We start from the raw sequence: 17,469 nt of genomic DNA on the forward strand, positions 1-17,469 counted from the left end.
AAAAAGGTTTTTTCTTTCTTTTTTTAAATTTTTTTATTTTGAGATGGAGTCTTGCTGTGTCGCCCAGGCTGGAGTGCAGTGGCACAATCTCGGCTTGCTGCAAGCTCCGCCTCCCGGGTTCATGCCATTCTCCTGCTTCAGCCTCCCAAGTAGCTGGGACTACAGGCGCCCACTACCACGCCCAGTTAATTTTTTGAATTTTTAGTAGAGACAGGGTTTCACTGTGGTCTCAATCTCCTGACCTCATGATCCGCCCACTTTGGCCTCCCAAAGTGCTGGGATTACAGGCATGAACCACCACGTGAAAAAAGGTTTTTATTGAGAAATAGCATTTTATTTTGTTAATATCTGGTTTAGTTCGTTGTCAAGACTATTTTCTAAGAGACTTGAAAAGATGCCACTCTGGAGCCAATGGCTATAAGTAGTTCAAAAGTTTATGCTTAGCCATATGTAAAATAAGGGAAGATTTTTTAGCAAAGGCAACCACAAACAAGAGTGCTCTTATATGTCCAGGAAGAAAGAGAAAGACCCTTAATCTGGGGCCATAGGGCAGGAGCCCACCAGCAGAATTTTTGAGTAATCCTGGGGCAGACTAATTTTGGGCGACTCATCTCAGAGTGGTGGATCAAAGGGGCAAGTCAACTTGCCTTGTATGCAACTTATGAGGATTAGTAGAAGACAGTGGGTCCAGATTTCTGGTGGTTTCTGCCCTAGCAGATGTCTAACACGTAAGCCAGGACATTCTGCTGTGAGTGACTTTTTGTACCCAACTCTTACTTTTCTCCATACTGAAACACATCTTTCATAGGTGATATAACTTTAAAATGTATATGTAGCTATAACTTAAATATAGGGCTTTGAAAAAGCACAAATAGGCTGGGCATGGTGGCTCGCACCTGTAATCCTAGTACTTTGGGAGACTGAGATGGGCAAGACCTGAGGTCAGGAGCTCCAGACCAGCCTGGCCAACATGATGAAACCCTGTCTCTACTAAAAATACAAAAATTAGCCAGGCATGGTGGTGTACACCTGTAATCCCAGCTACTACAGAGGCTGAGGTGGGAGGATCACTTAAACCTGGGAGGTGGAGGTTTCAGTGAGATGAGATCATGCCACTGCACTCCAGCCTGAGCGACAGAGAGAGACTGTTTCAAAACAAAACAAAACAAACAAAAAAGCAAAAATAGGTTTCCCTATTGGGTAAGGTATAGTAGTTGGCAGCAGAATGGACCAATTGAAGACAACTGTGAAATTACAGAAAATATTTAAATGCAACTTAGTGCTATAGAAGCAAAGAGAACTAAAGGGGCAAAATTCTAGAGAGTAGTAAATCCCAGAAAGCACAAGCACATAATGCAGCTGTTTGCTCTGGGGACCCTTTCCACTTCTGGCTATAGGGAAGAACCTGAATTCTGAACTTGGTTCAGGAAGAGGACCATACCATGGGAGTCAGGGGAAGGCATGGGGGGACCAGAAACCAGGAGAACAACTACAATGAAAAAAATGGATACACTAGGGGCTTCAAACACATATAATTTCTCAAGAAATTTCCAGATGTCTCATGCTGCATAGGGCAGGAGGCTGAAAAACTAATTTGAGAAGAAAACAAGTAGGATTTTTGTTGCCTTGCATGTTGCAATATGGAGGAGAAATTATTAGAACTTAGGAAGTTTCAGCGGATTTGTCCTTTGGTGAACATGCCATCAGTAAAAGCCCTGGAAACAAGGTCATATCAGAGATTGATTGTGCCTTGTCACAACTGCAAACAATACTTGAGTGGAATATTCGAAAACTTGCTTAGAGAGAAAACTCTAGGACAGATGGCTTCCCTGAAGTTATTCCAAATATTTAAGAAATAAAGAATACCAGGCTTTTACAAACTTTTCTAGAAGAAAAAAGATGGAAGTTTTCCAATTCAGTTTTTGAGCCAGTGCAACTTTGATACCAAAACCAAAAAAAAACCAAAACAAACAAACAAACAAAAAACCATAAAGCTGTAGACCAAAGTCTCATAGATTTAGATGCAAAATCCTAAAATTGAGAAAAAAAAATCTAGCCATATCCATAAACTGTATCATCACCAAGAGATGTTTATTAGGGCAATCAAAAGATGATTTATTATTTTTAAAAAAATCAATGTGATCTTCTATTACTCTTTCTTTTGATTCGCCTCTTTGACTTTTTATGTCTCTTCTGCCTTCCCTCCCCAGAGTGGAGGAGTTAGACGTGCCTCATGGGATGAGAGGAGTCGTGGTTCTGTGTCTGCTGGCACCAAGAGGGCTGAGGGTGAGGTGTGGAAGGGACAGGGGGAGGAGATGGGCAGCATTGTTGAGAGATTGGTACTATTGAGCAAATAAATATGTTGAGAATGATGACAGCAAGGTTTCTCTCTGTTAGATTAAGTGTTTATAAAAATAGGAAGGAAGAGAAGCTAGAAAACCTGGAGTGTGGGATTTGAATAGAGCTCATATCTTTTAAATATATAGGAACAAATAGAGAAATTGTTGTGTGCGCACATATACATGTATTTTGTGATTCAATCTGAGAGGACATAAACACAGTGACACCTCACTAACAATAAGCACACCAACTGCCAAGTTACTAGTTCCTAAATACTATCCACAGAAAAGGGGGCCAGGGATGATTCCTAGTCAGAGACTGGGATAAATACAAGATGAGCCTGAATCATCTCACGTAACAAAATACTCTGGCTGGGTTCAGTGGCTCATGCCTGTAATTCTAGCATGTTAGAAGGTCGAGGTGGGTGGGTTGCTTGGGCCCAGGAGTTTGAGACCAGCCTGGGTAACATGGCAAAACTGTCTCTACAAAAAAATACAAAACTTAGCCATGCATGGTGGCATGCAACTGTAGTCCGAGATACTCAGGAGGCAGAGAGGTGGGAGGATCACTTGAGCCTGGGAGATTGAGGCTACATTGAGCTCTGATGATGCCACTGCACTCCAGCCTGGAAGACAAAGTGAGACCCTGTCTCAGGAAAAAAGAAAAAATATGTCGTTCAGCAAGTTAATGGATAAACTGTGGAACATCCAGAAAGCTTTAATATTCTTCAAAGAAATAGAAAACACAATCCTAAAATGTATATGGGAACCACAAAAGACCTAGAATAATCAGATCTATTCTGAGCAAAAAAAAAAAAAAAAAATCAAAATGGAGGAATCATATTACCTGACTTCAAATTATTCTACAGAGCTACAGTATCCAAAACAGCATGATACTGGCATAAAAACAAACACATTGGAACAGAATAGACAACCCAGAAACAAATTCATACATCTACGGTGAACTCACTTTTCACAAAGGTATGAAGAACATATATTGGGGAAAAGATAATGTCTTTAATAAATGGTGCTGGGAAAACTGGATATCCATATGCAGAAGAATGAAACTAGACCCCCATCTCTTACCATATACAAAAATCAAAATCAATTAAAAAGTTAAATCTAAGACCTCAAACTATGAAACAGCTAAAAGAAAACGTTGGGGAATCTCTCCAGGACATTGGAGTTGGCAAAGATTTCTTGTGTAATACCTGACAAACAGGCAACCGAAGCAAAAGTGGACAAGTGGGATCACATCAAGTTAAAAAGCTTCTGCATTGCAAAGGAAACAAAGTGAAGAGACAACTCATAGAATGGGAGAGAACATTTGCAAACTATCTATCTGTATTAGGCCATTCTTGAAATACTATGAAGAAATACTTGAGACTGGGTAATTTATAAAAAAGAGGCTTAATTGACTCAAGGTTTTGCAGACTGTACAGGAAGCATAGTGCTAACATCTGATCAGCTTGTAGGGAGGCGTCAGGAAGCTTCCAACCATGGTGAAAGGCAAAAGGGGAGTACTTTCCTCACATGGTGGGAGCAGGGGCAAAGACAGAGGGGGAGGGAGGTGCCACACACTTAACCAGATCTTGTGAGTACTCAGGTCTTGTGAGGGGTGCTTGAGGTCATGGATACCCCATTTACCCTGATGTGTTTATACATATTTCATGCCTGTATCAAAACACTATAAACATATACACCTACTTTGTACCCACAAAAATTTAAAAATAAAGTGAATTTCAATGTTTAAAGACTCATTATTAATACCAGTTTCTATAAATTTAATATTTTAATAAAACTCCCAATATTTATTCTTAACACTGGAAAAAGTTTTCCAAAATGTATATGGCAGAAATAAGGGCCTTGATTCGAGGACAGCATCAATTAATGAGGGATCCTCCCCCTTGACCAAAATACCTTCCACCAAGACCCACCTTTAACGCTGAGGATTACATCTCAAAATGAGATTTAGGCAGGGACAAATATCCAAACTATATCACTAGCTATATCAGGAGCTGTAATTATAACTATATCAGGAGCTATAACAATTCTATAGAAAAAAAATCTAATCTGATTGAAAACTCGGCAAAAATCTGAATAGACGTTTCTCAAAAGAAGACATTCAAATGGCAAACAGGCATATGAAAATGTACTCAACATCATTGATCCATTAGAGAAATGCAAATCAAAACTACAATGAGATATCATCTCACCCCAGTTCAAATGTCTTCTGTCCAAAAGACAGGTAGTAACAAATGCTGAAGAGGATGTGGAGAAAAGGGAACCCTTGTGCACTGTGGAAATGTATAGTAGTACAACCACTATGGAGAACAGTTTGTAGGTACCTCAAAAACTAAAAATAGAGCTACCATACAATCCAGCAATTCCACTGGTAGATATATACCCCAAAGAAAGGAAATCAGCATATTGAAGATATATCTGCACCATGTTTACTGTAGCACTACCACAACAGCCAAGATTTGGAAGGAACCTAAGTATCTATCAGCAGATGAATGGATAAATAAAATATGGTGCATATACACAATGGAATATACAAAATAAATATGGAACATACAAAAATAAATTTAATGCACTTAATTTAAAATAATATGGCCGGGCACGGTGGCTCAAGCCTGTAATCCCAGCACTTTGGGAGGCCGAGATGGGCGGATCAGGAAGTCAGGAGATCGAGACCATCCTGGCTAACACGGTGAAACCCCGTCTCTACTAAAAAAATACAAAAAACTAGCCGGGCGTGGTGGCAGGTGCCTGTAGTCCCAGCTACTCGGGAGGCTGAGGCAGGAGAATGGCGTAAACCCAGGAGGCAGAGCTTGCAGTGAGCTGACATCCGGCCACTGCACTCCAGCCTAGGTGACAGAGGGAGACTCCGTCTGAAAAAATAAATAAATAAAAGAAAATAAAATAATACAAAAGATTTATGCACTTTAAACTTTGATAAGTTAGATTTTGTTAAATTCAAAAGCTTGTGTTCTTCAAAGCACACAGTTAAGGAAATGGAAAGGCGAGTTATGGGCTGAAAAAAATTACTTGTAAGATTGCTTTGGATAAGAATAGAAGAAAAATCCCAATGAGAAAATTGGTGAAAGATTGGTATGGAAAGTTCACTACAGAAAAAATACGAATGGCATGTAAGACTGATTTGGGGGAGTGTGTTCAATGCTGATGTTAATTTTTGAAATGTCCTGTGTTTACGTTTTTGGAGTGTGTGATTTGCAACATGCCCCTGCTGCATGGAGGTTGAGGAGATGGTAAAATGAACAGTAGTAATAATTGTAAACATAAAGTCTCAAGGGGTCATAATTTTCCATGGAACAGAATAAAATGTGTAGTTGTCAATTTACAACACCACTCAGTAAGCGCACAATACGATAATTCCACTATTCTTAATATGGGCCAAATTTCTGATATTGAAACCAGCTCAATTTTCCTATACAATTGATGTTCATGGGGGCTTTTTTGGGGGGAATAAACATAGAAATTGACTGTCAAACCATTCTTGCATTGCTATAAAGAAATACCTGATACTGGGTAATATAAAGAAAATAAGTTATAAAGGAAAGGGGTTTAATTGACTCAGGTTCTGCAGGCTTTACAGGAAGCATGGTGCTGGCATCTGCTTGGCTTCTAATGAAGCCTCAGCTTTCCGTCATAGCAGACGGCAAAGCAGGAGCAAGAGATAGGGAGTTGGGGGAAGTGCCACGTTCTTTTAGATGACCAGATCTTGGGAGAATTCAGTATCAGAAAGACAGCACTAAGCCATATAAGCTTTCCATCCCCATGATCACCTCCCACTAGGACCTACTTCCAGCACTGGGAATTACAATTCAACATCAAATTTAGGCAAGCAAAAATATCCAAAGTATAAGATTGACCTCCCAGTCTTAAATTGATAAATTTAACGTTTGTCATCTGAGTTGCTTTCTCAATAAACTGATCATTAGGACTCCCACATAGTTTCATGGAACTGAAACTTTACAGATCACCACAACTGGACAATGAGACCTGTTGCCAGTTCACTAACTCCTCTTCCTTCTCTCTCAGTCCTGTTTTCCCACAGGTGGTTACAATGAGATACTAGATCTCTCATCTAACCACCTGCTGCCTGTTGATCATATTCCTTGCTCCCCTTAATTCCTGTCTATATAAACTCCTAACTTTTGTTGGGAGAGAGACGAATTTGATGGTTAGACTGACAGCATCCACAATAAAGCCCTTCTTCCCTGACAATACTCGTCTTAGTGACTGGCTTTCTGTGTGGTGAGCAACCACACCTAGGCCAAACCCCTGGTGTTCAGCAATGATACATTTGTTCTACTTGATCCTCTGAGCTAATATCTTTGTCTTGTAAAAAGTTGCCTCACAGCCACTCAATCAGGGAATGCTCAATGAGGAAGAAACCATTAAGAACTGTGTTATCCAGTTTTGTATAGGGCTGCTGTGATCAGGCAGTTCACTGTGCAGTGAAAAACCTCCAGAGCAACATGCAGCAGCCCTATCATCACCCTGTTGACAGGGCTCCTCCTCCATCTAGTAGAAATCTTCACACACCTGTGAAGCCAACCATAGCCATAACTGGAGCCCAGGCTGAAGCTTTTTGCTAATAACCAATGTGCTAGAAAGGTGGGGTTGGCCCATTTCTCTGTGCATTGTATCTAAGCCATGTAGTTTGAGCCCTAGAAAAGAGTTCTACCTAACAATGAGCTATTCTGCCAAACAGTCAACTGGGGATTTCAAAACTTGGACTTGAAGGGACTTTCAGTATTCTCTAATAAAGGTGCACTCTATGTCCATATATTTTCATATTTTCAAGGGCAAAAAGTAAACATTTTTGCTCAAATATTCCAATTTCCAAATAATTTGTATAATGGTATTGGATTGACCCCTAAATAAATGTAAGCTAAGAAACTAGGCAAGGCTGATATGTTTATATCCTCCCATGTTCATGGAATAGGAGATGTACCTAGAGAGATTTACAATTGTATGGGTCTTGCGGTTGGCTTTTTTGGACTAGTTTGAGACATTCAAGCCCTAGAATCCTTTAAAAATCATTAAGATTGATTGAGGACCCTCAGAATGTCTGCTCTTTTCATCTTTTCAATTATGCCAACCACTTTCTTCAATGATGACAAGCACTCAAATTGTATTTCTCTCTTTAATACTAATATACGAGTGTTAGAAATGAAAAATAGAAAACAAAGGGTGTATATTGTGTGTGATACTTGGTTTTAAGTGAAACCAGTAATATTCCAACTAAAGATGTTATTTCCTAGTATTACACAGCTCATTCAGGTGGTGCATTTCTCGAAGTGCACTACTGGTATATGATGGGTGTGGGGAACAGGCCCCCCCCCCCAAAAGTCTGGCCATATACTGGCCCCAAAACTGGCCATCAACAACATTCTGCAGCACTGTGACATGTTCATGATGGCCATAACGCCCATACTGGAAGGTTTTGGGTTTGCCAGAATGAGGGCAAGGAACACCTGACCCACCTAGGGCGGAAAACCGCTTAAAGGCATCCTTAAACCACAAACAATAGCATGAGCGATCTGTGCCTTAAGGACATGCTCCCGCTGCAGTTGACTAACCCATAAGGGATACTTTTAGTTAATTTAATATCTATAGAAACAATGCTAATGACTGGCTTGCTGTTAACAAATACATGGGTAAATGTCTGTTCAGGGCTCCAGCTCTGAAGGCTGTGAGACCCCTGATTTCCCACTTCACACCTGTATATTTCTGTCTGCATGTCTTTAATTCCTGTAAGCCACTGGGTTAGGGTCTCCCCGACTGAGCTGGTCTCCGCAAGTGGCGTCCATCATGGGGACTTGAAACCAGGATGATGGGTCGCTGGAGCGACGGTTGGAGAACATGGATTTAAGCTGGAGGACACCTGAGTACTCTTAAAGCAATCCCTGGGGTGAGTCAGAAGGGGAGCTCAGAAGTGTCAGGGTATCAATGAGACAAGTGTTGGAACTTTTTCACACTGATGATGAGGAGGAAGGAGAGTATAACGATGTAACAGAAGAGGCTACAGAGCAGGTTTATTTTCCAGCTAAAGCTAAAGCAGCAAAGGAGGGAGAGGTTCATCCCTACCCTTCTGCACCCCTTCATTATTATTTTGAAGAAAAAGAGTGGCCTGACCCTCCAGATCTTTCTTTTCTGGAGTACACTGGGCAAAAAGTAGTTTCCCCAGTGACTGTTTGAGCAGCACCTCAAGTAATCGCTCTTACTTCTATTCAGACAGGAATTCAGCAAGCTAGAAGAGAGGATGATTTAGAGACTTGGCAGTTCCCTGTTAAAATACACTCCCCAGATCAACAGGGAAATATTATAACTACATTTGAGCTTTTTCCTTTTAAATTACTCAAAGAATTTAAATGAACTATTCATACTAAAAAAGAATGTAGAAATAATCAGTGAGTCAGGCCTCCAGATAGGGAAAAAAAGAAAACTGCTGAGTCTGAAATATGCCCAAAATGTAAAAAAGGAAAACATTGGGCCAATCAGTGTCACTCTAAGTTTGATAAAGATGGGAACCCAATTTCAGGAGACGCCATGAGGATCCCGTTCTGGGCCCTGTTCCAAACTGGGGCATTTCCAGCTCAGGCCATTCCTTCACTGCTATACAATGTCTGTCCCCCGCCACAGCTGGTAGTGCCACAGTAGATTTGTGCTGCACAAAAGCTGTGAGCCTTCTGCCTGGGTAACCCCCGCAAAAGGTAACCCAAGGAGTCTGTGGACACTTGCCAGGAGGGACAATAGGATTACTTTTAGGAAGGTCTAGTTTAAGTTTAAAAGGGACACAAATACATACAGGAGTCATTGATTCAGATTATAATGGGGAAATTCACGTTGTTATATCTACTTCTGTTCCCTGGAAAGCAGAGCCAGGAGAGCACATAGCACAGCTCCTGATTGTGCTATATGTGGGAATGGGAAAAAGTGAAATTAAACGAACAGGAGGATTTGTAAGCACAAATAAACAAGGCAAAGCAGCTTCTTGGGTAAATCAAATTACTGATAAACATCCTACCTGTGAAATAACTATTTAGGGAAAGAAATTTAAAGGTTTGGTAGATACAGGAGTGACATTTCAATCATTTCTCTACAGCACTGGCTGTCCATGTGGCCACTTCAATCCACTCAATTTAACATAGTTGGAGCTGTTAAAGCCTCTGAAGTATATCAAAGTAGTTACATTTTACATTGTGAAGGGCCCGATGGACAACCTGGGACTATTCAACCAATTGTAATCTGTACCTACAAATGTATGGGGGAGAGATTTATTACAACAATGGAGAGCACAAGTTCTAATTCCAGAACAATTATATAGCCCTCAAAGTCAACATAGAATGCATGAAATGGCGTATGTCCCTGGTATGGTACTAGAAAAAAAATTGCAAGATTTGAAAGAACGACTTCAAGTGGAAAGACAAAGTTCCCACCAAAGATTAAGATATCATTTTTGATGGTGGCCACTGTTAAGCCTCCAGAACCTATACCTTTAAAATGGTTAACAGATAAGCCAATTTTAATAGAACAATGGCCACTAAGTAAAGAGAAATTGGAGGCTTTAGAGAAATTAGTTGCTGAACAATTAGAAAATGGGCACATAGCTCCAACATTTTCCCCTTGGAATTCTCCAGTTTTTGTAATTAAGAAAAAATCAGGTAAATGGAGAATGTGAACTGACTTAAGAGCCATCAGTTCAGTTCTTTACTATCCCTTTAGCTGAGCAAGACTGTAAATAGTTTGCATTTACAATTCCTGTAGTAAACAACCTGCAACCTGCTAAGCATTTGCATTGTTTCACAGATGGGTCTAGTAATGGTAAATCTTCTTACTCTGACTCGAAAAGTAAAGTTTTTCAGATACCCTATAAAAAGCAAGGCTTGTTGTTGTAATTGAGGTATTGACTGCTTTTGATATGTCTATTAATGTGATTTCTGATTCTTCATACATGGTTCATTCCACACAGTTAATTGAAAATGCTCAGTTATGATTTCATACAGATAAACAACTGATGACAAAAACAAAAAAGGGAGAGAAATGGGGATTACAGGACAGTCCATACACAATTGAATTAACTTTTTTTAACTGTTTAAAGTTAACATTATTAACTTTAAAGTTTTGGAGCCTTCCCAAAGGCCAGATGTTATCAGCAGCTGAAGAGCATCTACAAAAACCAGCTGCAAAGACAAAAGCAGAACAACTGATTTGGCGGAAAGATCCAATAACGAAAAGTTGGGAAATAGGTAAAATAACTTGGGGTAGAGATTATGCTTGTGTTTCTCCAGGCCAAAATCAGCTGATTTGGATACCATCAAGACATCTGAAACCTTATCATGAGGCAGATGCTGAGGAAGAGATTCCAGGAGGATCCTAAGGACCCCCTGGTTTCAGCCATGTTGAGGTTGATGCTGAGGTGGACCCCAACTGTCACGAGCAACACCCATTGAACACAGCCACCCACCTGGGGACAGATCAAGAAACTGTCCTGGATGGTGGAATAAAACCTGAGGAAAGCGGGACAACTAGTCACAATGAGTAATTTAATAGTAGCTGTGATAGCAATGATAACCACTGCCATGAGTATTCCTTCAATAAGGGCGGACACAGGAAACAATTTTGCTTAGTGGGCATATTTACCAATCTTAGCTGGTAATAATGCCTGGATATAATCACTCTAAGACACAGTTACACATGCTTTCTGATCTCAGTATTTACCATAATAAATCTGCTCCTATAATTCAGGCATACCACCCTCAAAATAGTATATGTAAACAAAATTGAACCTGGCCAGAAAAAAATGAAGTATTTGTTTAGGAAGATTGCATTGCAGAACAGGCAGAGGTGCTGCACAACGATTCCTATGGAATCATTATTAATTGGTCCTCTATGGGGATGTTTAGCTTAAATTGCACCTCTCAGTCTGCATGCCATGGCCACACTATGTTCAGCTGATCTGAACAAAATGGTCAAATGGTAGATATAATAAGAAGTACGGTAAGAGTTCTTATTGTCTGTAACCATGGTGGTATAGGGCCCCTCAACCTCAAATGACATGGCCCACTGTAGGTGCTAAACAAAAGGATTTGTGGAAACTATTAATAGCTTTTAATAAGATCAAAATTTGGGAAAGAATAAAAAATCATCTAAAAGGACACTCTACAAACTTGTTTTTGGTTATTCCAAAATTAAAAGAACAAATATGTAAAGCATCCCAGGCACACCTGACCTTAATGCCAAGATCTGGAGTGCTTAAAGGAGCTGCAGACAGATTAGCAGCTAGTAACTCATGAAAATGGATAAAAACACTTGGAAGCTCTGTGATTTCAATGATGATTGTGCTTTTAATCTGTGTTGTTTGTCTTTGTATAGTCTGCAGACGTGGATCCTGACTCCTGCGAGAAGTAGCTCACTGTGACAAAGCTGCCTTTGCTTTTATCGATTTGCAGATCACAGAAGGGGAACATGTTTGGAACAGGCCCCCCAAAATCTGGCCATAAACTCACCCCAAAACTGGTCATAAAGAAAATCTCTGCAGCACTGTGATGTGTTCATGATGGCCATAATGCCCACGCTGGAAGGTTATGGGTTTACCAGAATGAGGGCAAGGAACATCTGGCCCACCCAAGGGCGGAAAACTGCTTAAAGGCATTCTTAAGTCACAAACAACACCATGAGCAATCTGTGTCTTAAGGACATGCTCCTGCTGCAGTTAACTAGTCCAACCTATTCCTTTAATTCGGCCCATCCCTTCATTTCCCATAAGGGATACTTTTAGTTAATTTAATATCTATAGAAACAATGCTAATGACTGGCTTGCTGTTAATTAATATGTGGGTAAATCTCTATTTGTGGCTCTCCGCTCTGAAGGCTGTGAGATCCCTGATTTCCCACTTTACACCTGTATATTTCTGTGTGTGTGTCTTTAATTCCTCTAGTGCCGCTGGGTTAGAGTCTCCCCCACTGAGCTGGTCTCAGCAGATGGGGAGTTGCAAGGAACCAGTTTTTTAGAACACCTGAGTTAGAGGCTCTCCCACTTTCCTTCCACATCTTTCTCTAGTTTTCCAGCTCATTTCAGGACCCCTTTCCTCAGCTTCTCTAACACACCAAGCTTCCATCTACTCTCAGCAGAATGTCACTGACACAGAGATAAATACAGCGTAATTCATGACTTCAACTGAATTTGAGCTGAAGTAAATATTTGCAGAAATGTAATAAACTTAGTATAATGCACGCCATAAAAGAGGTGTGGCCATAGTGCCAAGGAAGCAGAATGAAAGAACTGCATTTTCAGGTAGAACAAGAACAAGAAAGTTACCCGAAAGAAGTGACAATTTAAGCTGATTTTGATACTTGGGTATAATTCTAGTGGGCAGAGAAACACATGGGCAGTTGAAATTGAGAGAGGGTGCTTAGCTGATGCAATGGTTACAGGATGTTTGGGGCTAACGTGAGTCATGCAGTTTGACTGATGAGTGGGGAAGAAATGTAAGATCTATGTGGAGAATCTAGAAATTTGTGGTTGACAACAAACTATTGAAGAACAGGGAAAGATATCTTCACTAAAGTGTGGGAAGTAATTGTGTTTTAGAAACTAATCAGAAGATTTTAATATGCATTGAGCAATAAGAGTCTATGAGTGAGGAGGTCTGGTAGGAAATATAAGGTGAGAAGGGGATTAATATAATAGGTGGGAGGATGCATAGAGGATCTAACAGGCTTAACTAATTCATTAATTCATGTTGGGCCATGGGGTTGTGGTGTTAAGCAAAAATAACCATATTATAATCAAATGCAGTGGGAGAAATTAAGTAATTGCACACATCTGAGCATAATCACGGCAGAGATGTATACTCAATAGAAACAATCTCAATCTAGGAAGATTTGAGTACTCAGTCCTAGTACTTACTAGGAGTGATTGAGAATATTATACTTTCTGTCACAAATGATTCCTTGTTAAAAAGTTTGGGTTTTATTTTTTAGATAATGACACACCATTGAAAATTTTGGATCAGGAACTAAAATTTAAAAAGTCATTTTTTCCATATTTCTTCCAATCATGTGGTCTTTCTAAAGATGTGCATTACATGATGTACACCATGACATTCTGGAAGCTTAGAGACAGCAAATCACGTAAGTGACTCTTCCATCCTGAGTTCATGTCCAGTGGCCATGAAGTGTTCTTCTTTCATTCAGTGAAATTCTGTTTTGAGATGCCGTCTAGCTCTATCGCACAGGCTGGAGTGCAGTGGCACAATCTTTGCTCACTGAAACCTCCCGGTTCAAGCAATTCTCCTGCCTTGGCCTCCCGAGTAGCTGGGATTACAGACACCCACCACCATGCCCAGCTAATTTTTGTATTTTTAGTAGAGACGAAGTTTCACTCTTTTTTTTTTTTTTTTTTTTTTTTTTTTTTTTTTTTTTTTTTGAGACAGAGTCTGGCTCTGTCACCCAGGCTGGAGTGCAGTGGCGGGATCTCAGCTCACTGCAAGCTCCACCTCCCGGGTTCACGCCATTTTCCTGCCTCAGCCTCCTGAGTAGCTGGGACTACAGGTGCCTGCCCCCCCACCCATGGTTTTTTGTATTTTTTAGTAGAGACGGGGTTTCACAGTGTTAGCCAGGATGGTCTCAATCTCCTGACCTCGTGATCCGCCCGTCTCGGCCTCCCAAAGTGCTGGGATTACAGGCTTGAGCCGCCGTACCCGGCCATGGTCTCCAACTCTTGACTTCATGATCTGCACCCCTCAGACTCCCAAAATGCTGGGGTTACAAGCATGAGCCACTGCGTCTGGCCAACAAAATTCTTTAAATAATGCTTCTGTGAGAACTCAGTAACTCATCCATAACAGTATAGAAACTCAACTTACATTGTAGATTTCTAGACAGTGGATTTTTCCCTTCCCTACATCGCATTGCTCAATTTTCTAGAGTTATAATTAGGCATATTTGGTTATATTTTTTGGCTGGTAAAAGTCAAAATAAGAGGAGGCGTAGTGATCTTAAGAACTATAACTGCAGCCGGGCACGGTGGCTCATGTCTGTAATCCCAGTACTTTGGGAGGCTGAGGCGGGTGGATCACAAGGTCAGCAGTTTGAGACCAGCCTTACCAACATAGAACCCCGTCTCTACTAAAAATACAAAAAATTAGCATGTCTGTACTCCTAGTTACTCCGGATGCTGAGGCAGGCGTATCACTTGAACCTGGGAGGTGGATGTTGCAATGAGCCATAATCGCGCCACCACACTCCAGCCTGGGCAACAGAGCGAGACTTCGTCTCAAAGAAAAAAAAAAAAACTATAACTTTTATTTTTTATTTTTAACTTTTATTTTAGGTTCAGGGTTATATACACACATTTATTATATAGGTAAATTGTGTGTTGCAGGGCTTGGTGTACAGACGGCCACTCTCCACCTTAAGTAGGCTGTGGTGTCTGCTGTAACCTTCTTTGTGTTCATGTGTACTCAATGTTTAGCTTTCACTTATAAGTGAGAACATGAGGCATTCGGTTTTCTGTTTCTGTTAAAAAACTTTAGCTTGGCTACTCCGCCTACAGAGTAGCCATTCTTTTTCCTTTACTTTCTCAGTAAACTTGCTTTCACTTAAAAAAAAAAATTAACTTTAAAACAAGTTTCCATGTATCTCATAAAACTGCCATTAGAGATTTCATGTATTAGGTTTATCATTTTCCACTATATTTAGGTACAATTTAAGTACTTGCCTTCAAATATATTGCCAAAACTCCCTATCCCAACTAACATATGTTTGTGGTTTTGGGTTTGTTTGTTTCTAAAAATTGGTGTTTTTACTTGTTCCACCCTGATTTCAAAATTGTGAGGATGATTTCCTTTCGTAAAATACACATAAACAATATCATTTAATCTATTTGTAAGTGTACAATTCAATGGCATCAAATACATTCACAATGTTATGTCACCATCAATGCTATCTATACCTAAAATTTTTTCACTTTCCCAACAAAAGCTTGATCTACTCAACCTTCTCTCCTCCCTGTCAATGATATCTTCTATTCTACTTCCTGTCTTTATGGATTTGCCTATTCCAGGTATGGCATGTAAGGAGAATCATGAGATATATGTCCTTCTGTGTCTAGATTATTTCTCTAAGCATAACATATTCATGGTCCATCCATGTTTAGCATATATTTTAAAAATAACTTTTATGGCTGAATAATGTTCCTTTGCATGTTCATACCATGATTTGTTAACCCATTCATCTGTTCACAGGCAGATGAGTGATTTGTACCTTTTGGCTATTGCAAATGATGTGCCTGTGTACATTGATGTATATATGTCTGTTCAGATCTCTATTTTCAGATATTTGGATGTATACCTTACAGCAGAATTGTTGGGTTACATGGCACTTTTATGATTTTATTGTACCACACTATTTTCTCTTTTCCTTCCTTCCTTCCTTCCTTCCTTCCTTCCTTCCTTCCTTCCTTCCTTTCTCTCTCTCTCTCTCTCTTTCTTTCTTTCTTTCTTTCTTTCTCTCTCTTTCTTTTCTTTCTTTCTTTCTTTCTTTCTTTCTTTCTTTCTTTCTTCTTTCTTTCTTTCTTTCTTTCTTTCTTTCTTTCTTTCTTTCTTTCTTTCTTTCTTTCTTTCTCTCTTTCTTTCTTTCTTTCTTTCTTTCTTCTTTCTTTCTTTCTTTCCTTCTTTCCTTCTTTCCTTCTCTCTCTTTCTTTCTTTCTTTCTCTCAGTCTCTCTCTCTCTCTCCTCCCCCTTCCCTCCCTCCCTCCCTCCCTCCCTCCCTCCCTCCTTGCCTTCTTGCTTGCTTGTTTGCTCGCTTTCCTTCTTTCCATCTTTCCTTTCCTTTCTTTTCTTCATTTCTTTTCTTTCTTTTCTTTTCTTTTTCCTATCCTTTCCTTTCCTTTCCTTTCCTTTCCTTTCCTTTTCTTTCTTTTCTTTTCTTTTCTTTCTTTTCTTTTCTTTTCTTTTCTTTTCTTTTCTTTTCTTTTCTTTCTTTCACAGAGTCTTGCTCTGTCACCCAGGCTGGAGTGCAGTGGCATGATCTCAGTGCACTGCAACCTCCACCTCCAGGGTTCAAGTGATTCTCCTATGTCAGCCCCCCAGGTAGCTGGGATTGCAGGGGTGCACTACCATTCCCAGCTAAGTTTTGTATATATATTTTTAAGTACAAACTGGGTTTCACCATGTTAGCTAGGCTGATCTCAAATTCCTGTCCTCAAGTGATACACCTGTCTCACCCTCCCAAAGTGCTGGGATTACAGGTGTGAAACATTGTGCCCAGCCCACTACACTATTTCCAACAGCAGCTGCACTATTTTACATTCCCACAAGCAATGCACAAGTGTTCTGATTTCACCACTTTCTTATCACCTCATGTTATTTTCCATTTTTCATTAGCATACACATCTTACTAAGTAGAAAGGGGTATCTAATTGTGATTGTATTTGCACTTCTCTAATGACTATTGATGTTAAGCAACTTTTCAAGTGCTTGTTTGTCATTTGTGTATATTTTTTGAGTAATGTCAAAGAATTTTCAAGACTTTTGCTTGCTTTTAATTAGGTTATCTTTTTGATTGTGATGTTATTCATGTTCTTTATATATTTTAGATATTACTATCCTGTCAGACATATGATTGGCTATTATTTTATCATATTCAGTATGTTGTCTCTTTGCTTTCTTGGTAGTATTCTTTGATGCAAAATTTCTTAGTTTTGATCAAGTCCAACTGACCAATTTTTTCATTCTGTTGTCTGTGTTTTTGGTATCATGTTCCCAAATCCAATATCATGAGGATTTTCTCCAATGCTTTCTTCTGGGAGCTTTATAGTTTTAGGTCTTGCCTTTAAATAATAAATTTGTTTTGCATTAATTTTTGCATATGTTGTAAAGTAAGGGTCCAACTTCATTGTTTTGCAAGCAGATCTCCAGTTTTCCCAGCACTGTTTTTTGAAGACTATCATTTTTCTATTGAATGGCCTCAGCATCTTTGTCAAAAACAATTAACTATATATTGGAAGGTTTACTTCTGGGATCTCCACTACATTGATCTATTAGTACCACAATGTTTTAATTACTGTAGCTTTGCGGTAGGTTTCAAAGTC

Source organism: Chlorocebus sabaeus, chromosome 9 (assembly GCF_047675955.1).
Source record: "Chlorocebus sabaeus isolate Y175 chromosome 9, mChlSab1.0.hap1, whole genome shotgun sequence".
NCBI lineage: Eukaryota > Metazoa > Chordata > Mammalia > Primates > Cercopithecidae > Chlorocebus > Chlorocebus sabaeus.